Here is a 22,630-nt window from a genome sequence, read left to right on the forward strand (position 1 = left end):
TCCGACGGCAGGACGCGGTGGCGCGGCGGCGAGGTGACCGGCGCCAGTAGCGCGGCCCATCCCTACCCCATGATCGCAGCTCTCCTCAATCTCTCCCTTTCTGCTTCTCTTTTCTTTCTTTCATGAAAACAAAAGGGAAACCGTGTGTGGCATGAATGAAAGAGGGAAGGAAGACAGATTGAGTGTGGCGGCTGGGTTACAAGGATTAGGGTTTCATTTTTGAAACTTAGGGTTAGGGGCAATATAGTAATTTCACTTAAAAATAGGGATAATATAGTAATTAGAAATGAGTTCTAATCCAACAATAATAGTGTATAAAAATACTATTTGCTCATCAATCATACAAATTATTTTTCGTAAAATGCCCAAATCAAAATAATTAGAAGTAATATAATTAAACCCTTTATTTTCCAAAGTAGCAATATTAATATTTAAAACATTACTTATTTAATCCAAATCATATAAAATCTTTATTATTTCATAACTATCAACTTTATACTTTAAATATAGAAAATAATCCAATAATTATAAAATTGGATAATAATCATAACTTATCTCAAATCCAATAAATCAAAACTTGCCTTAATTATCTATAATAAAATAATCTCTGAAATTAAGGCTATAAATAACTGTAGGATTTGAGACTTGCTCATAATAAGACTTTTCAAAGATTCTGGGTCTTACAAAGATGATGCAGAGGTAGACTTTTCTCAACCTCCTAGTTATGACTTAAGTGATGAGGAAGATATCGAAGACTTTGATCAAGACATGGTTGAAATGAAAGAAATTTGCAAAGAAGTGGAGGAATTCACAGAAGACCACAAGGGAGTAGAGCTTGCAGAACCACAGAAAATACCTATCCCAAGGCCATTACCACCCAACACAAACTTCAAGTGGGTAAAATCCTTAACCTTTATCTTCAATTTTCCACTTGAATATGGTTTGCTTGAAACAGATGGCCAGCTTAGAGCTCTTTGTGGTTTTAAGAGCAAAAGGGAAATGACTCGCACTCAGAGCTGGTATGCAAGATTCAATGAGGTTTCACACTTCAATTTGAGGTGCAAGGATTGGTGTCAAGCTCGATTGAAAGGATCTCGAAAGCTGTTTGGTCACTACAGTGAAGATTCAGATTACTCACCACCCGACTGAAAAAATGCAGATCAAGACAAAAATGGGTGTAAAAGCAAAGTTTGGGATCCTGGAATCTCTTCTGACATTGAACACCACGGGAGCCTGAAAACCTGTTTGAAACTGCTCAAAGGCTTCACATGCCTTGCTTGGGACCCCGGAGGATGCTGGCATTCCAAACACTGGTAGAGATTTCTGGATGAATTCAAGTACAAGCCACCATAATAGGAAGCTCATCAAATGTCCAACTTAAGGACTTTAACTAAAAGTGCTAGGTGGGAGACAACCCACCATTGTATGATCGTTCTTTTTCCATTTTAGTCTGTTTTTGAATTCTAATTGAACCTGGAGTTGTGCATAACATTCATTGCATTTTGCCTTCTGTATACTGTTTGAAAAAAATTTTGCACGCGACGCGACAGCGTCATTGACGCGTCCGCGTCATAGGTGCGTTGGGAAGAAAAAAAAGTGAACAGAGAGTCACGCGAGAGCGTGGGTGGAGGCGTGCCTTTGGCACAAATTGGTCCACGCGACCGCATCGATGACGCGTCTGCGTCAAAGTGGGCAAAATGCCTCCAATGCGTCCGCGTCACCCACGCAAACGCATGCCTTGTAAATCAACGTATAAGTGTGTATGGCTAAAAGTTGAGCTAGAATTGGGATGGACTCGTGCTAGCAGCACAAGCCCTGCCACGCGTACGCATACCCCACGCGTCCGTGTTGTTTTCAAATTTAGGCCATCCACGCGATCGCGTCAACCACGCAACCGCGTCACCCAAAGATTTGGCAATTTGAATTTCAAATAGAGAGTTGCTCGACCGCGAGGCTGCCCTCGCGCTAATGGCACAAATTGATCCACGCGACCGCGTGGATAACGCGACCGCGTCATTTCATAGAAGCGCTATCCGCGCGAACGCGTCACTCACGCGTCCGCGTCGACTGCACCGCACAACTTATCTTAATCTGCCAAAATATCTTATCTTTTTCTTCCCTAAATCCTACTTTTTCTTTTCCTCTCTTATTTCTTTCTTCCCCCTTCCTCCTTCTTCCTTCTTTTTTCTTCCTTCTTTCTCCTTTCTTTTTTATTTTCATGCATTTTTATGTTGGTGTTGGAACATTATTTAGGTCTTTCACTATTACTTGTGGATTATTATGGAGTTGTTTGACAATTCGTATTACTTGGAATGCTTGCATGTTCCAAATTCATTCTTCCCCTATCATATTAAACATGCATACTAAGTGTTTGTGAAAAAGCCCATATGGCATTGTGCATTTTTCAATATTCTATCATTCTACTCTAACGCCTGTTTTTCACAAAACCCTTTCCAATATTTTATTAATTAAATATAATTGTCAATACAAATGTTATTGTTAGTTTCTCATGACTAATAATTAAGTAAGGCTTTTAATGCTTAATTTATGCTACTCATGCCTTTGTCAGCATGCCAATAAACATCTTGCATTTAATTGCCTTAATTTATCGTGCTATGTTTCCACTGATGTCCTAATTTCATGGAATCGCGAACATGTGTTAATGACATTCTTCTTTATTTTGGCATGATTATTACTCGTATTGCCATTTTCCTTGCTCTATACCTTTGACTTCATGTCCCTTTCTCTTCTCCCTTTTTAGGATGGCCACCAGGAAGGGTAAAGAGAAAGACTCTACAACGAGCACCAGTTGAGGAACCACAACCCCCGCTCACCTGTACAGCATTGCATGCACCGAGGACGGTGCAATTTTCAAGTGTTGGGAGGTCGATACCGATCTTTGTGGGTTAGTACCTTCCTGTCTCAACACCAACGTTTAAATTAGTTGTTGCATTTGCATGTTTGTTTGATTTTGTGCATATATTACCATTACTTGGTTGAAGTAATATTTTCTTTTTCAAGAAACTTTTTATAGTATTTCACTAATTTAAATTAAAAACTTTTTGACAAACTTGTTTGAAGAAATATTATTTTGGAACATGGTTTAGAGCTCGAACACACAAAACCAGTGAGATTTTGAGCCCACTTGATTGGTTACATTTTACCAACCAATATTTTATTTTTGGTGTGTGTTTTTTTCTCTAAAATTGTGATCTTTGTCTTGCTTAATTCTATATTTCCATTATTTGATGTATGCATGCACTTATATGATTGAGGCCTTGTTTCACTGAGCTTACATACCTATATGGCCTTACCTTTCATTATCCTTTGCAAACCAATGTTGAGCCATTTTACCCCTTTGTTCTTTACTTTAGCTCATCACTAACTCTAAGCGAAAAACAATAATGTCCTTAATTTGAATCCTTGATTAGCTTAGACTAGTGAAAGTGCTCATGAATTAAGTGTGGGGAAAGTGGGTTTGGAAACGTTTGGTTTGGGAATTCAGTATGTTGCACTTTTTTTGAAAATACGAAAAATGTTAAGAACATGTTTATGCATTCAATACCTTAATCATATGCATTAAAAAAAATTTTAAGAAAAGAAAAAAAAGAGCAGAAAAATAAAAAGGGGACAAAATGCCCCAAAGTGAATGGTGAAATCAATGCATATGAGTTGTACTCAAAACTTGGAATGCATAAATATGTAGTAAACACAGTTAATGGGTAGTTATTGATTTTATATTATGATTACATGGATTGTCCTAAGATAGGTGGAAAGTTTAAGTTAATTAAGGATTCATATTTTAGTCCACTTGACCAAATACAATCCTACCTTGACCCTAACCCCATTACAACCCTTAAAAGACCTCTTGATATGTGTATCTGTGCATTAATTTTTGTTGATTGTTAGATGAAGATCAAGTTATAGAAAGCAAGATTTTTAGAGAATTGAGAGAATTGGCCCTAGACACTTGAGAGTTAGAATGATATACATTACCAGTAAGGGTTCAGTGCTTAATTCTATGTTCCCTGCTTTCATGAGCTATCTTCTTCTTGCAAGTTATTTGTATTGCATTTTGTGATTTGAATTAGTGAAATTCAGTTCATAATTGTTCTTGAAATATTTATTTACTTTTTCACGACGTATGTAGAATTATTTTAGCATGTAGTTGCATTCACATAGATAGGTTGCATTTCATACATTCTATCATTCTTCTTCACTCCTTTATAGCTTCTTTTGAGCTTAGCATGAGGACATGCTAATGTTTAAGTGTGGGGAGGTTGATAAACCACTATTTTATGGTTTATCTTGTGCTCAATTGAATGGATTTTATCAACCTTTCATACACTTATTCATACTAATTGCATAAGTTTACGTTTTCCTTCCGGATTTTGTGCTATGATTGAAAACATGCTTCTTTGGCCTTATATTTGCTAATATTAATCCTCTCTAATTACCATTAGATGCCGTGATATGTGTGTTAAGTGATTTCAGGGATTACAGGGCATGAATGGCTCAGAGGATGGAAATGAAGCATGCAAAAGTGGAAGGAATACAAGAAGTTGAAGAAACTACTAAGCTATCCAGCCTGACCTCTTCGCACTCAAATGGTCATAACTTGAGCTACAGACGTCCAAATGAGATGGTTTTAGTTGTGTAGAAAAGCTAAAATCCGGGGTTTCGCAACGATATATAATTTGCCACAGCTTCTCCAAATTTAGGAAATGCGAACGCGTGGATGACGCGCCCACATCGCATTTACAAAATCTCAGTCCATGCAAACGCGTGGATGACGCCTCCGCGTCACTTTGCCGCGACCTGTACGAACCAGATTTCACAATCAGCGATTTCTGGACTATTTCTGACCCAGTTCTCGGCCTAGAAAACACAGATTAAAGGCTATAAAGTGGGAGAATCCATTAATTCATCATCATTCATTCATAATACACACTTTACATAGTTTAGATGTAGTTGTTAGAGAGAGAGGTTCTCTCCTCTCTCTTAGAAATTAGGATTAGGATTAGGATTTATCTTATTGGGATTGTTTTTTCATCACAGGATCAATGTTCCTTTTATTTACTTTTCCACTTTAATTTATGAATTCCATGTTAAAATTGATTTCCTTATTTAATATAATTTGAGGTATTTCAGACCCATGATTGTTTTCTTTTATTTATATAAATAATTTGGATTTTTCCCCTTTTGGCTTTGGTTAGGTAATTGGTAATACTTGAGTTGTCAAACTCAGCAGTGATTGTAATGGACAAATTCTAATTGATCTAGATCACTCTAAAGCTAGTCTTCCCATAGGGATTGACTAGGACTTGAGGATCAAGCTAAATAGTCCACTTGACCTTCCCTTGTTTAATAAAGGATAACTAAGTGGGATCAAAATCCAATTCTCATCACACCTAATAAGGATAACTAGGATAGAAATTTCGATTCTAATAACTCACCAAGAGTTTATTTTATCATTACTTTTTTATTTTTCTTATCATTTAACATACTTGTTCCTTACTTTCAAAACTCCCAATTTACAAGACTCATAACCAATAATAAGAACATATCTCCATGAAATTCCTTGAGAAGATTACCCGAGGTTTAAATACTTCGGTTATCTATTTTATAAGGGGTTTGTTACTCGTGACAACCAAAACGTTTGTAAGAACGGACTTTTGTTAGTTTAGAAGCTATACTTGCAACAGGAATTTATTTTGAATTCTAGACCATGCAAAAGTTCTCTCTTCATTACCTCACTACTTTATTCTATGGGTTTTGTAGAGCTCTTCACAAGGAACGTGTAGTCGCAAACGGTGCGGCGATCGGAGCTCTATAGCTCAAGATATGAGCTTGGGAAGAAGAAAATGAATAGTGCTCATGGGGGTTTCTTCGGCTTCTCCCCTTTCAGCTGGTGTGTGTGTGTTTGTGATTGTGTTATGCTGAGTTGGTTCATTAATGAACCTTTATATATGTTGGGCTTGAGCCTAACTTGGGCCCGGTCCAACCCGTTGGCGTTTTTAGTCCGTTTGGTCCAACTTTGGGCCAAATCTTTAACACTAAAGCTCGGTTTTCCATTTCTAATGTTTTTCTAAAGTTTTTGACTTGTTTCCACTTTTTTCGTGCGGTACCAAACAGACTTGAACCGGTTCAACTGTCGGTTTATGGTTTTTTACGGTTTTTTGTAGAAAACACTTTTTCTGACTCAAAAGGACCTACTGGGTCTAAAAATCATATTTAAATCTCCAAATTCTCATCCTAACTTTCCGGAATTTAATTTGGGTATTTAAATGATTTTATCCGTGAAAAATCTGGTTCTTACACTAAACATGCATACAATGACACTACAAGCTAAAATACAAGTACAACAGCACCCGTTACACTTGAATACTCTTGATATATATACCAGATACATACACCTACATTTTTTTAAAATTGCATAATATAATTTGAGTTCAAAATGATATTTAAGGTTAAAATTTCACTAGAAGCACCAGTCAAATTCGAATTCGATGATATATATATATGTAATTGGATGATATACACCAAAAAATTGACCATATACACCCAAATATGAATTCACTTGAAATATAGTACAAATTTCACTATGTATACAAACTCACTTTAAAACATATAAACATGCACAAAAACAGATGAAAAAGCACGTTAAACCATTTGCTAAGAGTACGTAAACCAGTATAACCAACTTGTGTAATTTCACCTGAACCTTAATATCTACTTTAAACTAAGAACATATAATGAATAATAAAAGAGAAATACGACGATATAATGCTTCATTTTTAAAATCAGAAAGAAAAATCTGAAAAACTTAGAAGATTAGTGACACAGTACCTTAAATAATGTTTCTTCTTTCTTTTTGTTATTTTTTTATGGAGATTTTGATGTTTGCTAGTTGATTTCATCGACTGTTGGTGAGGAGTTTGAACGTTTTTTCAGAGTTTAAAATGTGCTTTGAATGTCGACGGTTGGAGTTTTGATTGAGAAAGAAGAAGAAGAGTCATTCATAATGGTGAGTAGCGCGCTTTGGAACTGATTGAGTGACGTGCGTGTTTAACACGTTTGAGTTGAGTGAGAGTAGTTTTTGTTAAGTTTAGCTTAACTTGTAGGATTTATAAGCCAAAAAAGTTTGTATATGTAACATAACTATAAAAAAATTTATGAGGTTTACGCATAAATTTATCGCAGAACTCTGATAAAATTTTAAATAATTAACCTTTGAAACAATACATACCTTAAAATTGAAAAAACAAAAAATGAAAAACAAAAGTAGGTAAAATAATGGCATTGATGCAGGGCATCATTTTATGTATCCTCATAATAATATAATGTTGATTACCAATTACCAATTAGTTCTTCCAGTTGAGTTGAGAAAAACCATCCACAAACCTTTGGTGTTACTTTACTTTGAGATCTTAATTAAGGGGACAACCAGACACGTAGTCCCAGTCCCACTCATCCTCTTTGTCTTTTTCCCCTATCCCTTATATATCATTGTTCGTTGCAATGCAAACCATGAATATTAATATAGCTGCCTTTATTGGACACTAGATCCTCACTGGTTAATAAAGCCCCAACAAAAATAAATACTAATAGAAAAATATCAATTTGGATTGGAATGCCAGCTATTCAAATTCGCTGGACATCTATTTCCACAATCTTACATGACATGTAGATATAGATAGATTACAATAGCTTAGAAAAGAATAAACCACCAAAAGTATTGTAAATTATTAAATTTTATTATAATTGAATTTTTTTTTTACAGATTTTACTTTAAATGGCCAAAATTATTTTTAAAGAATGAAAAAAGTTAAGGACCAAATCTTAGTTATTTTTTACATGCATTTTTAAATATTTTTAAAAATTTTAAATTAAATACAGAAATGACATATCAAATACATAAATCATTTGATATTTTACAAAAATGTATTTTTTGATTATTTTTATTATATTGTAAAATATTTTGTAAATACTTGTCTTTAATGAAATTAAAAGCTAGTTCTAGAGAACATCTTTTGTGGTTTAGCCCTAACGAATTTTTCCATTACAAATTAATGACTTCATTATTTCCCATTATGGCATATTAGCAAGTACACTTAATCTAGCTACCTTTCTCACAAGATGCAAAATTCGATATGACCCACAGGAAATTTAAGAAAAGGAGGGGGGTTGGTTGGATCATTGGCTATAACTTGAATACAGATGCATGGTAGAAAGTCATATGCTAATTCCCACACAAGATAGTGTAGCACGCCGTTTTAATCTGCATTTTAATTTCAATAAATTTGCCAGAAAATAGTCTGAATCTAAATTAAATGATCCTTGTTAGTGGATTCTAAAGCCTCTTGTCTAAGCCAGACTTCCACTTTATATTCATTAGTGAACATTATATTGATCTCCAATAGTCATTTTTCTAACTTTAGGATATTTTCGCCTATTTTAAATCACACGATCGTGGTGTCAATGTCGACTAAGAATTTAAGATCAATGCACTATACACCTTGTCAAAATAACATGTGACTAAATACACCTCTTGAAAAAAATGTGGTTAATACATTTCACCACACTACTTTTAGCCACATTTATGGGTGTGGCCAAAACCAAGTGCGTGATGCACCTTGTATACCATGATACGTGAAAAGTGTCATCTTAGCTGATTTTTCAGTATAATTATTAGTAATAATTAATAATGATAAGGAAAGTGGAGACCACCCTGTTCTTTCCTTTTCGCCTGTTCTTTAATTTTTGTTTTGGTCTGGATCACTTGGGTTGTTANATAAAGGAAGAGAATTACAAAAGAAAAAGTTTAATTATTCTGTTGGTTTTTATAGTTTTGCGAAATTTTTAATTAGGTTTCTATACTTTTTTCTCTTTTAATTAGGTTTCTGTACCAATTTTTTTTTTCAATTAGGTCCTCTTAATAGTAATTGGTTTAATTATATAAGAATCTAATTTAAAAAAATAGTACAGAGACCCAAATAAAAGAAAAAAAAATATAGGGACCTAATAAAAAATAAAATTTACTGCAAGGACTCAATTAAAAGGAAAAAAAGTATAGGGACCTAATTAAAAAGTTTGCAAAAGTATAGGGACCAAAAGAATAATTAAACCAAAAAAAAATCTACACATTACTATAAAAAAAAAAAATTTGGTAAACCACAACTGTTCATATTTTTATTTATAGCGGTTATAACTGTCATTATAACTATTTCAAAGGTTACACGAAACGGGATTATTTTTTTTCCTTAACATGAGGTCCAGACTCCTTTTGGAACAACGTCCAATTTATGTTGGTGCTAAGGTGCTCCTGTCTGAGTTCCTCGTGAGAAGGTGGGGGTGGTACCTCTAAAGAACGTTGATGCTTAAGTTAGCAAGGGTTTAAAGTAGGTTTTTAGTAGATTAGATTCTGAATATACCTGAAGATGTCAGTGTATTTATAGTAGACTTTTAGTGTAGTTCCACCTTTGATGGTGGATAACCGTTCTCTTTTACTAGGAAAGAGATCTCCCTTATAGATAAAGGAGAGATATCTTAGGAGTTAGTTACTTAGTTAGATAAATAGGGTTGAACTGTTGTCGTCGCGCCCGACCTCTGGGAGGTTTGGTAGGTGTAGATGAGGCCAAGTCTCTTGAATGGACCTTTATTCATTTTGAAAAATGGACCAGGGTATGAACAGTGTTCCATGCTTGAGTCCAAGCTTTCACTAGCTCGGATTCAAGTATTTGAAGGTAAGACTGGTTTTTTGTAGATTTAAGATACCAGATCGGGCAAACCACCTTCCTTGGAGCTAGATCGGGTGCTCGACGTGATTTAAAATGTGAGGCGTTACGTCTTTTCATAATTCTACACGTTACTCTACGGTTACCTTGGTAACCTTCCCCATTAATGAGAGGGTGTGGAATTACTTCTTTGTCCATAGTGTTTTCTAAATATCCAAACTCTTTCTCTTTCTTCTTTTTTTGCTTCTTCGAAAATGTTCTTGTTCATCCCTCTCCTTTCTTCAGATTCTTCATTTTCTTCATCTCAACATTTCAAGAATTCTCTACTCTGAATTTTTGCTTCGCGTGGACCATTTGTGTTTTTGCTGCTTTTGCATACTCTTTCCGCCTTGCGATCTTTCAAGGTTGGTTCCTTTAATCTTTGAACTTTCTTTACTATGCTCTTGTATTGGGAGTGATTTTTTACCATAATCACTAGAGGGTTGGCAATGATTCTGTGTATGTTTGGGAGTTCCTCTTTGTATGTTGAAAATCATTCTCGAGGATATGCTTTCTTTGCTTCAATTTTTTGTTGTTATTGTTGCTATGAATCTGAGTGTGGAGATTTCCCTTGTTGCCTCCAAATGGTGATGTCCAAAGTACAACGCCATTTTTATCTTTACAATGTAGTTTGTCTGCTTGATTCGGAAGAGAGGTTGAAAACCATGGCCATCTTCTTCCTTGCTAAGGATGGTCCGACCTCCTGCATAATTGCCTAAATGCTTTGGTTGTTGTACCCGACTTTCTGACTTTGTTGTGATACTCTTCGTTTGTTGTATTGTAGGTGTAGCTTTTATATCTCGTTTAGTAATTCTTAACATGACTTCTAAAGTCCTGTCCGACTTAACTTGGGTAGATGTATCTATTCTTTCTTCTGTTCTTGTTATTGATAATAAGTATGTGAGACCCTTCATAGGATGTGCGTAGATACGAGGTCATAGTTGCTGATCCTGAAGAGATGATTTGTTTTCCCAGACTTGACAAGTTGGAACATCATTTATATAGGTGTATGAATGCTTTTTTACAAAGTTGGTGGTTAAGCCTTCCTTTTAATGACTTTGAGTCTGAGATCTCTAGGCTCTGTAAATTCGCTCCTTTCTAGCTCCACCCTAAATCTTGGAATTTTCTAAAATTTATTAGCTCATCTGCCATGAAGTCGATGTCTCTCCTTCTATTAAGGTTTTCTTTTACCTTTTCATTTTTACAAAACCTTTTAGTTCTAAAAAGCAGGGCTGGATCTTCTTCTTAGCAGTTCAAAGGAGGAAGGTCTTTGCCATTTTTGATGACTCTTTCCATAACTTTAAAAATTACTTCTTTAAAATATGATCTATTGAGGGTGTCAGACCTTTTTTTCTAGATGAGAGAGATGAGCCCATTTTTAGCTTGTACTGGGAGGAAAATCCTATAGTTGTTAAGTACAATTCGGATGACTTGGATGAGGTTGAGAAGAGTGTAGTCTTCTTATTCCAAGAGTATTAGGGTCGAGCTCCTTATCTAGACACCAAAAAATACTTAGGAAATCCAGGCCAAATCCAATCCGAGCTAGGTAGCATTCTTTTCATATTGTACATACAATTTTATCATTTATTTTGTTGGCGGATGTGATCCAACTTTGATGTTGTGCGAAAAAAATGGCTGGGAAGTTGGCTGCCATGAAAACTCTTCGTTCTGTTAGGAAGAATGATGTTGTCTGAACTATTTAATTAAAAGAAGCCGACGAGTCAGGCAACCTTCCTTCTCCTTCCAAGTCAGACTCAAGTGCCTCTACCTCCCTTAAAGTTACTCCTGATCTAACTCCTTGTCCTCTCACTCTTCCTTCTAACTCTGGTAATCAAGCAATTCCCTTTGCGCCTCCTCTTTCCGAGCCTAATCCTAAAAAATGTAAGACTTCTGAGTAACGAAGGATTTATGAACCGAAATTTGATGGTAAAGAATTTTGTGAGAAACACATCTTTTCACATAGCTTTATTAGCATGGATGATATTTTCGTAAAGAACCATCTTCAGGTACTTACTCGAGGTGGAATACGGATGGTCGAGGTATGCTTTACTTTGTTAAGGGAGTTGGAGAAAACTCCTCTTGGTGCTACTCGGCGCTCTTTGGCTGACATACAAGTTAAAGTGGCATCTTTGAGGGAGTCCAAAAAGGAGTTAGAGGGTGAAAAAGAGGCGCTTGTTTTTGACCTAGCTAAGGCTCGAGAGAGGGTGAAGCAATCCAAAGCCGCTTGTGCCATGAAGGAAGGCCTAAAGAAGAAGGGTGGGGAGAGCTATACCAGGGTTTTCGAGGAGAAGTTGGATTTGGTTGATGAGGTCACCAAGTCAAAGGAGTGGTCCTGATATAATTGTGGTTGATGAGAAGATCATCCATGATCCCAATGACGAGGAAGACATTCCCATGCCTGATCTGAAGACTTTGAAAGTCCAAACTGAGGGAGATCCTCAGGGTTTTCCAATTCGAATAGAAGACGAGCCTGCTTCCTTTCAGCCTGAAACTCTTCCATCCTCTTCAGTATCGGTCGAGGACGTCTCTATCATGACTTCCAATGAGTATATTCCACCCTCCTAGTTTTAGATTTTAAAATTTGACTAGCTTAGCTTGAGGGTCTTTTTGGACAATTTATTTTGTAATAGTTTGTAGTTTTTGGACAATTTGTTCCTTTGATTTTGCTGTTTAAATACTTTTTCTCACTATAGTAGTAGCTTTTCATATGAATGATTGTAAAATCACCTCTTCCTTATTTGGCATAGTTTAGTCCTCTGTAACTTAATGATTTTTAGTCACTTGATAACTTTTGATTCTAATTTTGTTAAGTCCCTGACGTCGGTCAAAGTAGCTCGGCCGTTATGTTGGACCTTTTGTTCGTAAGGTTAATGCTTGGTGCACGAATGCCCACACTTCATACAACTGTACCAGCAAGTGCACTGGGTCGTTCAAGTAATACTTGAGTGTGTCAGGGTCGATCCCACGAGAATTGTGATTTGAAGTAAGCTACGGTTATCTTGCATATCTTAGTTAGGTGAGTAGGAGATATTGGTATGTTGTTTAATTGCATAAAAGGAATAAGGAGATCTAAACTAGGTTGACCTGTTTACAATGATAAAAAGATGGTTAAGGATTGGAGATGCTTTATCCTTCTGGATTAACTCTGGTATTATTGTCTTCTTCTATTTTGAATGATTTCTTCTATGGCAGGCTGTATGTGATTGACGCCGGTTGAGAGGTCGCCAATGCTCCTCCAACTCTGAACCCCAGGGTTAGTGTGGATCAATTCTAATTGAGGGTGAAGCTCTTGCAGTCCATTCTCCTTAATGATCCTACTCAAAATGCCACAAACAAGGTCGAATATTCCGAATCAAAGAATGTTGCGCCTTTGGGTTCATGCCTCTACCACAGAGACCCTAATCTCCCTATACTTCAGTTGAACTGATATCTCGAGAAGTCCCCAACAAAGTCGTGGATTAGCCGTTGACGATCGGATTTCCTATCGGTAAAGAAATTTAAAAATATAATCGCGTTGTAAGTATAGTTTCCAAACCAACAGAAAATTCTTTCATACAAACGTTTGGTTGTCACAAGTAACAAACCTAATAAAATTTATAAACCGAAGTATTCAAACCTCGGGTCGTCTTCTCAAGGAATTGTAGGGAAGTATGATTTATTATTGGTTATGAAAAAATGGTATTTTTGGGATTTTGAAATAAGGAACAAATAATTTAAATGACAGGAAAATTAAATTAATAATTATAAAAACTCTTGGCAAGGTATGAAAACTGGAAGTCCTATCCTAGTTATCCTTATCAATGGTGATGAGAATTATATTTTTGCTCCCACTAAGTCAACCTCTAACTATGAAGGTCAGTTAAGTGGATAAATTAATTTAACACCTAAAGTCCTAGTGAACTCCTAAGGGAAGACTAGAGTTAAAGGAATCTAAATCAATCAGAAAAGATATCAATTATCAATCACGATAAGTTTGACAACTCAAGAGTCACCAATTAATCAACCCAAGCCAAGAATTTAGAAAACTAAATCAAAATCATATGTTTGAAATACCTCAATTTATATTAGATAAAAGATATCAAATCCAACATGGAAAAGTTCATAAACAAATAAAAGAGGAAATAAAAAAAGAAGAACATTGAACCTGTGATGAAGAAATAATCCCAATAAGATAAATCCTAATCCTAAATCCTAAGATAAATCCTAATCCTAAGAGAGAGGAGAGAACATCTCTCTCTAAAAACTACATCTAAATCCTAAAACTATGTATGAATGTATGTTGTATGTTATGTATTTTCTGAATGGATGGACTCCCCCACTTTATAGCGTCTAATATGTATTTTCTGAGCCGAAAACTGGGTCAAAAACAGCCCAAAAATCGCTGATTGTGAAATCTGCCACGCTGAGATAGACCTCATCATTTGGTAGCTTTCTTCCAATTTGATCTCTTCTTCATTGCTTACCAAGGGCACGGCAGGCTGTGCTTCTGCCTCTTTAGTCTCCATCTCTTAATCAACCTCTTCCAAGTCTTCAACCATGATATGCCTTGGAGGTTGTACACCCTCTTTAACATCAAATTCACACGTCTTGGAAAGAGGCTCTATGACTTGACTTTCCCACGGAGGTTCTGCATCTCCTAAATCTTCAACCACTTCCTCTTCTTCAGCTATTACGGTTTCTTCCACTTGTTCTAATACAAAGGTATGTTCCTCATTATCCATTGGAGTTTCTAGTGTCTCCTTTATGCTACGCTCTTTTATTGATTCTCCACATGTAGCCAAGGGAACACTTTGAGTGTCCGAGCGTTGGGAAGCTAATCGTTTTATCGCTTGATTTAGTTGATATAGAGTTGCATGAAATCGATCCATTGATTCCTTGAGATGATCGCTTGATTCTTGTTTCGCTTGGATATTAGGATCATATGGCTCTTGGGTAGATGGATATGGACATGGTGTATATGGAGGTGGTGGTTTCTGGGAGTAATTGGGTTGAAATTTGGGTGGTTCTAGATATGGTTCATATGGCTCATAAGGTGGTTGGTGTGGTGGATAAGGGTTAAGATCATATGAGGGTGTTTGGTGGTAAGGGGCTTGTGAGTATGGTGGTCCAAAATCATGTTGAGGAGGGGGTTCATAGGCATATGGTGGTGGTTGTTGATAATCAAAAGAGCAATCACCATAGCCATTGCCTTGATATGCATCACAGAACGGTTGTTGATAGTCCATTGGAGATGGTTGTTGCCATGAGGGTTGATCAAATCCTTGTGGCTCCTCCCATCTTTGATTGTTCCAACCTTGATGCCTGTTCTCCTTGTAATTTCTTCTTCCTGCAACATAATTGTAACCAAACTCATAGCCAAAGGGGTGAGAGTTCATAGTAGTAAGAGAAAATAAAAAAAACTAATAAAAAGAAAATATTTTCAAAAAGATATGATTTTTGAAAAAAGGATAAGATAAGATTTTGAAAAAGATAAGATAAGATTTTGAAAATGATATGATTTTTGAAAAAAGATAAGATAAGATTTTGAAAAAGATATAATTTTTGAAAAAAAAATTTAATTTTGAAAAATAAGATAAGATAAGATAAAAATTTTAAAAAAATCTGAAATTTTTTTTGAAAAATATTTACAATAACCAATAATAAGGCACACGTTTTCAATTCTCCGGCAACGGCGCCATTTTGATGATCGGATTGTAAAGAAATTTAAAAATATAATCGCGTTGTAAGTATAGTTTCCAAACCAACAGAAAATCCTTTCGTACAAACGTTTGGTTGTCACAAGTAACAAACCCAATAAAATTTATAAACCGAAGTATTCAAACCTCGGGTCGCCTTCTCAAGGAATTACAGGGAAGTATGATTTATTATTAGTTATGAAAAAATGGTATTTTTGGGTTTTTGAAATAAGGAACAAGTAATTTAAATGACAGGAAAATTAAATTAATAATTATAAAAACTCTTGACAAGGTATGAAAATTGGAAGTCCTATCCTAGTTATCCTTATCAATGGTGATGGAAATTATATTTTTGCTCCCACTAAGTCAACCTCTAACTATGAAGGTCAGTTAAGTGGATAAATTAATTTAACACCTAAAGTCCTAGTGAACTCCTAAGGGAAGACTAGAGTTAAAGGAATCTAAATCAATCAGCAAAGATATCAATTATCAATCACGATGAGTTTGACAACTCAAGAGTCACCAATTAATCAACCCAAGACAAGAATGTAGAGAACTAAATCAAAATCATATGTCTGAAATACCTCAATTTATATTAGATAAAAGATATCAAATCCAACATGGAAAAGTTCATAAACAAATAAAAGAGAAAATAAAAAAAGAAGAACATTGAACCTGTGATGAAGAAATAATCCCAATAAGATAAATCCTAATCCTAAATCCTAAGATAAATCCTAATCTTAAGAGAGAGGAGAGAACCTCTCTCTCTAAAAACTACATCTAAATCCTAAAATTATGTATGAATGTATGTTGTATGCTATGTATTTTCTGAATGGATGGACTCCCCCACTTTATAGCCTTTAATCTGTGTTTTCTGGGCCGAAAACTGGGTCAAAAACAGCCCAGAAATCGCTGACTGTGAAATCTGCCACGCTGATTTTTGTCACTGCGATGCATCCGCTTGGAGCACGCATTCGCGTCGCCTAGCTGTACGGCCACTATGGCAAATTATATATCAAATTGAAGCCCCGGACGTTAGCTTTCCATCGTAACTGAAACCGCATCATTTGGATCTCTGTAGCTCAATTTATGACCGTTTGAGTACGAAGAGGTCAGGCTGACAGCTCTGGCAATTCCTTCAGTTTCTTGTACTCCTTCCACTTTTGCATGCTTCCTTTCCATCGTCTAAGCCATTCCTGCCCTGTAATTCCTGAAATCACTAAACACACATATCACAGCATCGAATGGTAATAAGAGAGGATTAAACATAGCAAATTTAAAGCCCAAAGAAGCATATTTTAAATCATAGCACAAAATCTGGAAGGAAAAAGTAAAACATGCGAATAGTATGAATAAGTGGGTAAAGAGTTGATAAAAACCACTCAATTGAGTACAAGATAAACCATGAAATAGTGGTTAATCAGCCGTCTAAGAGATGTATAATCAAGTTGGTGCTTCGATGCTTTCCAGTTACGTATTCACACGATCCCAAGAAGAACACGGGTGGTTGTCAGGCACGCGGTGTTAGAATGAAGAACGAAGATGATTGTCACGGGTCATCCCATTCATCAAGTTGAGAATGCTCCATTTAGACTTCTGTAGCTCCATAAAAGCTCTTTCGAGTGCAATGAGGTTAGATCCCGGCAGCATCTGTAGTGCTTTCTCTGACTCTGAAACAGACTTTTGCTCCAGCTCCTCAATTTCAGCCAAAAAATACCTAAAATTGCACAAAAACACACAAACTCAAAGTAGGATCCAAAAATATGAATTTTACACTAAAACCTATGAAAACTTAATATAAATTAAACAAAACATGCTAAAAACTATATGAAAATGATGCCAAAATGCGTATAAAATATCCGCTCATCACAACACCAAAATTAAACTATTGCTTGTCCCTAAGCAACTAAAAACACAGTAGGATAAAAAGAAGAGTAAGATACAATAAATCTCAGAGTTTCTAATGAAGCTCAGTTTCAATTAGATGCGCGGGACTTAATAGCTTTTTGCTTTTTAATAGTTTTGGCATCTCACTATCCATTGAAACTAAAAATTGTTGGTCTCTTTAGGAACTTAGAATCAAGATGATATTATTGACTCTCCTAGTTTAGTTCTTTTTTATTCTTGAACACAGCTTTTAGAGTCTTGGTCGTGGCCCTAAGCACTTTGTTTTCTAATATTACCACCGGATACATTAATGACACGGATACTTTAACTTGGTGAACCCTTTCGAATTGTGATTCAGCATTGCTAGAATCCCCATATAGAGGTTTCTAGAGTTCTTAAGCATACTCTTAGGATCTTTGGATCCTTTTACCCTTGCCTTTTGGTTTAAAAGGTTACAGGCTTTTTGCTCTTACCTTTCGGTTTAAAGAGCTATTGGCTTTTTTTATTTATTTTTCTATTTATTTATTTTTTGCCATTTTTTTTGCATGCATATATATTTTTTTCTTTTGCAACATGCTTTTTCTTTTTCTTTTTGCTGCTTTTTCTTGCTTCAAGAAATAATTTATTTAGTGTTTTCAGATCACCAATAATACTTTTCCTTTTTCATCATTCTTTCAATAGCCAACATTCTTAATTTCAACTTCAAATATGCATTGTTTATTCATACATTCAGAAAACAAAAGCAATGCCACCACATCAAGATAATTGAACTATTCTTAAGATAAACTTGAAAGTCATGTATCTCTCAATACTTTTCAAATAAAACAATTTTTCTTTTAAGCCATGTGAGAGATATATGGAATATTTTATAACTTTAAGACATAGATGATCATGCAACAAGAACAAGAGAACAGACAATATAACATAACAGAAAACAGAAAAATAACATAAGAAAAAAGGGGGGGTTAAGAGAACGAATCCATCTTAGTAATGGCAGCTACTACTCCTTGAGGATCCAATGTAATGCTTGATCTCTTCAATGTCATTCCCTTGTCTCTGTTGTTCTTCCCTCAGTTGATCCATGTTGGAGCTCCACTCTCCCAGCGAGATATTCAGTTGATCCCAAAAAATTTTGGGGAGGAAAATACATCCCTTGAGGTATCTCAGGAATTTCTATTGAGGCGGCTCCACTTGCTCTTGATGTGGTTCATGTGCTGGCTCTCTAACATGCTCCATCCTTCTTTTAGTGATGGGCTTGTCCTCTTCTATGACAATTCCAATTGAATTGTATAGGTGACAACTGAAGTGAGGGAAGTGAAGGCAAGTGCCTTTCCCTTCCTCTTCCTTGAGGTTTCTGATAAACCCATATTTTATGATATATTTTGTGCTGAATTTAAGTGATTTATTCAATCCTTCACCCGCTTATGCATGTGAAATTGCACGGTTTTACTTTCCCTTCCTTATTATGTGATGTATGTGAAAAACATGTTTCCTAGGCTTTAAAAATATTAATTTTAATTACCTTTTATTGCCATTTGATGCCGTGACTTGTGTGTTAAGTATTTTCAGATCTTCTAAGGCAGGAATGATTTAATGGATGGAAAGGAGACATACAAAAATGGAAGGAAAGCGCAAAATGGAGTTTTTGAAGAAACTGGTAGCTATGCGAACGCATGGACGACGTGGCCGCATGCCAGCGCGAAATGACAGTGACGCGACCGCGTGATTGATGCGATCGCACGCCATAAGCGAAACGCATATGATGCAGACGCATGACTGAAGCGACCGCGTGACAAGGAAAACTCCAAATGACGCGACCGCGTGACCCACGCAGACGCGTGACAGAGGTCACACACCAAAAATTACAGATCTCATTCCCAGCAGTCTATGGGCTCTTTTTGGCCCAGATCCAAGCCCAGAGAACACAGACCAAAGGCTGTAAAGTGGGGGAATGAAGTGAACAATGGGGGAGCGAATTTCAAAAAGCACTTTTCATAGTTTAGATGTAGTTTTTAGTGAGGGAGGTTCTCTCCTCTCTCTTAGGTATTAGGATTAGGATTTTTAGAAATTAGGAATATTTTCATCTTCTTCAATTACAGGTTCAATGTTCCTTCTATTTGTTTTCTCAATTTAGTTTATGAATTTCTATGTTCAACTCAACTTTCTTTATTTGGCTATAACTGCCCATGTTACATTTGATATCTTTATCAATTTATATTTTGAGGTATTTCAGTTTATTATTGCTCTCTTTTATTTATATTACTATTGCTCCCAATCCGAAGACATTTTTATTCCAATAGGTTTACTTTTCTCCTTTTGGTCTTGGTTAAGAAATCAGTAACTCAGGAGTTATTAGACTCAACGTGATCGATAATCGCTATCTTTGCTAATTACCTTGAACTTCTATAATCCCAATCTTTTTCTAGGAATTAACTAGGATTTTAAGATTAAACTAATTAGTCACTTGACCTTCCCTTGCACTAGCAAAGGTTAACTAAGTGGAATTAAGATTCAATTTTCATCATCATTGATAAGGATAACTAGGATAGGACTTCCAATTTCTCATACCTTGCCAAAAGTTTATTTTACAGTTATTTATTTATTTTACCTGCCATTTAAATTACTTGTTCCTCATCTTTAAAACCCCGATTTACAATCTTCATAACCAATAATAAGAACATACCTCCCTGCAATTCCTTGAGAAGACGACCCGAGGTTTAAATACTTCGGTTATCAATTTATTTAGGGGTTTGTTTCTTGTGACAACCAAAACGTTTGTACGAAGGGATTTTCTATTGGTTTAGAATCTATACTCACAACGCGACTATATTTTTGTAAAATTCTTTACCAGCAAAAATCCTAACGTCAGTTTCACCAGTCTTTGGTGTCATACTTAGGAGTGGAAGAAATAAAAAAGTATAGCTTTTGCAAACCAAACTTAAGAGTTTTGCTTGTCCTCGAGCAAATATAAACAATGGGGAAGAATAGAGTAGAAGAGGGTGGTGTAAGTGGAGATTCTGTGGGACCTACTAGTCTTAAAAGGCCAGGGTAATTGAATTCCTTGCCCTCCATATAGGTGTTGAACGCCCAGCTACTACACCATGGCTGGCGTTGAACGCCAGCTTTCCTCCCAGTTATGGCGTTGAACGCCCAGCCTAACTCCCTGGCTGGAGTTCAATGCCAGCATTGCTGCCGATTGGGGCGTTGAATGCTCAGGGTCTGCCCCTGGCTGGAGTTCAATGCCAGCAAGCATGCCAATTGGGGCGTTCAATGCCAGCAAGACACTCCATATAGAGTGTTCTGTTTTTCATTGCTGAACCTTTCTATTCTCTGTTTAGACTACTGCACATGATTACAAACATTAAAAAGCATGGGAAATCTCTAAAAATAAACTAAAATAAACTGAAATGAAAATAAATAAAAGAAACTAGAACAAAAATACTTTACGTATGGTTGGGCTGCTTTCCAACAAGCGCTTATTTAATGTGATTAGCTTGACACTTGATTGCTAACTTTCTTCCTCTTCTTCAAGTTGGTTAACGAAAATGACTCCATGGGGGAAGAGGAGGAGATTAGTGCCCTCAGATTTGAATTTTTCCTAACAAGTTTTTTTTTTAGTGTGATGAGTTTGATTCTCCTTGCTTGTTAGGGTAGGGCTTGTATTGTTTCTCCATCCCCTATGCATTTTCCTCTTGGGACCTTCCTCCTTGGTGGGTGATGACTGCCCAACACCAAACTTAAGTTTGATGTTTGGGAGAATTGTATGAGTTTTCACTAACGGAGAAGGCTCCAGTGTTGTATGAGTTTTCACTAAGGGAGAAGGCTCCAACTTTGATAACCATGTAATCCTTCTGTAACTCATCACTACCATGATGAGGAAAGGTAAGAGAAGAAGAAGAATTAAGGAATAAGATGTAAATTATGATTAAAATATTTTTGTTTTTGTTTTATTTATTAATTAAAGTCGAAAATAAAGGTTAATTAATTAAAAAGAATTGAAAATTAATTACTAAATTTTGAAAAAAGAAGAGAGAGAGAAATAGAAGAAGAAATTTCAAAAATTAGAAAAGAGAGAAATTAGTTAGGAAGTTTTTAAAAAGAAGAGAAAGAACAAGTAAATAATTAAGAAATATTTGAAAATAAGATAAGATTAGAATAGATTTAATTTTAAAAATATTTAAAAAAGTCAACAAGATAAGATAAGAATTGAAAAGATTTGAAAAATATTTAATTTTAAAATTTGAAATTTGAAATTTGAATTTTGAAAACTTGAAAGTTTGATTTTGAATTTTTAAATTTGAAATTTTAATTTTTGAAAACTGAATTTTGAATCTTGAAAGAGGTTTGATTTTGAAATTTGAAATTGATTTAAGATAAAAAAGATTTTGAAAATTTGAATTTTAAAATTTGAAATATAAAACAAGATAAGATAAAGATTTGAAAAAGATTTGATTTTTGAAAAGATTTGATTTTGAAATTCAAATTTAAGAAAAGATAAAATAATAATTTGAAACTTAATGAAAGATAACAAAAGATAAGATAAAATTTGAAAAAGTTTTGAATTTTAAAATTTAAAAGAAAGATAAGATAAGAAAGAATCAAATTAAAAGAAAGGTATAATAAGATATAAAAAGATAAGATTTGAAATATGATTTTTGAAATTAAGATAATATAAGATAATGATTTTGAAATTAAAATTTGAAGTTTTGGTTGAAATTTTCGAAAATAATTTTTAAATAAAGATAGTAAAGATATTTTTTAATTTTTTGAATTAATGATGAAAGAGAAAAACAACCAAAAGATACCAAATTTAAAATTTTTAGATCTAAGATACTAAATTTTCGAAAATTGAAGGAAAAATATCTAAAGACACCAAACTTAAAATTTTTTAGGTCAAAACAAGAAAAGAAACAAGAACAACTAGAATACCAAGAAAGAACACTCAAGAACAATTCAAAAATTTTAAAGAAAATAAAGAACACATAAAGGACACCAAACTTAAAATTTTTGAAATTAAAAACACAATTCTCGAAATTTTGACAAAGAAAAACACTAAAAGACACCAAACTTAAAATTTTTTAAATCAAACAAGGAAAATAACCAAGAATAATTCAAATTTGAAGAAAGGAAAACCAAGAAAACTATATGCCAAAAAGCGTATAAGATATCCGCTCATCAATGCTATTTCCTTTAATTAATTATGCTCCAACTTTAAGTAGTCGATTTTAACAAACTACTTTTGTGATTCGTGTTAGGCCCAACCCTTTATGTTTCAATGAGGTCGGACCACGA

Source organism: Arachis duranensis, chromosome 5, assembly GCF_000817695.3.
Source record: "Arachis duranensis cultivar V14167 chromosome 5, aradu.V14167.gnm2.J7QH, whole genome shotgun sequence".
Classification (NCBI taxonomy): Eukaryota; Viridiplantae; Streptophyta; class Magnoliopsida; order Fabales; family Fabaceae; genus Arachis; species Arachis duranensis.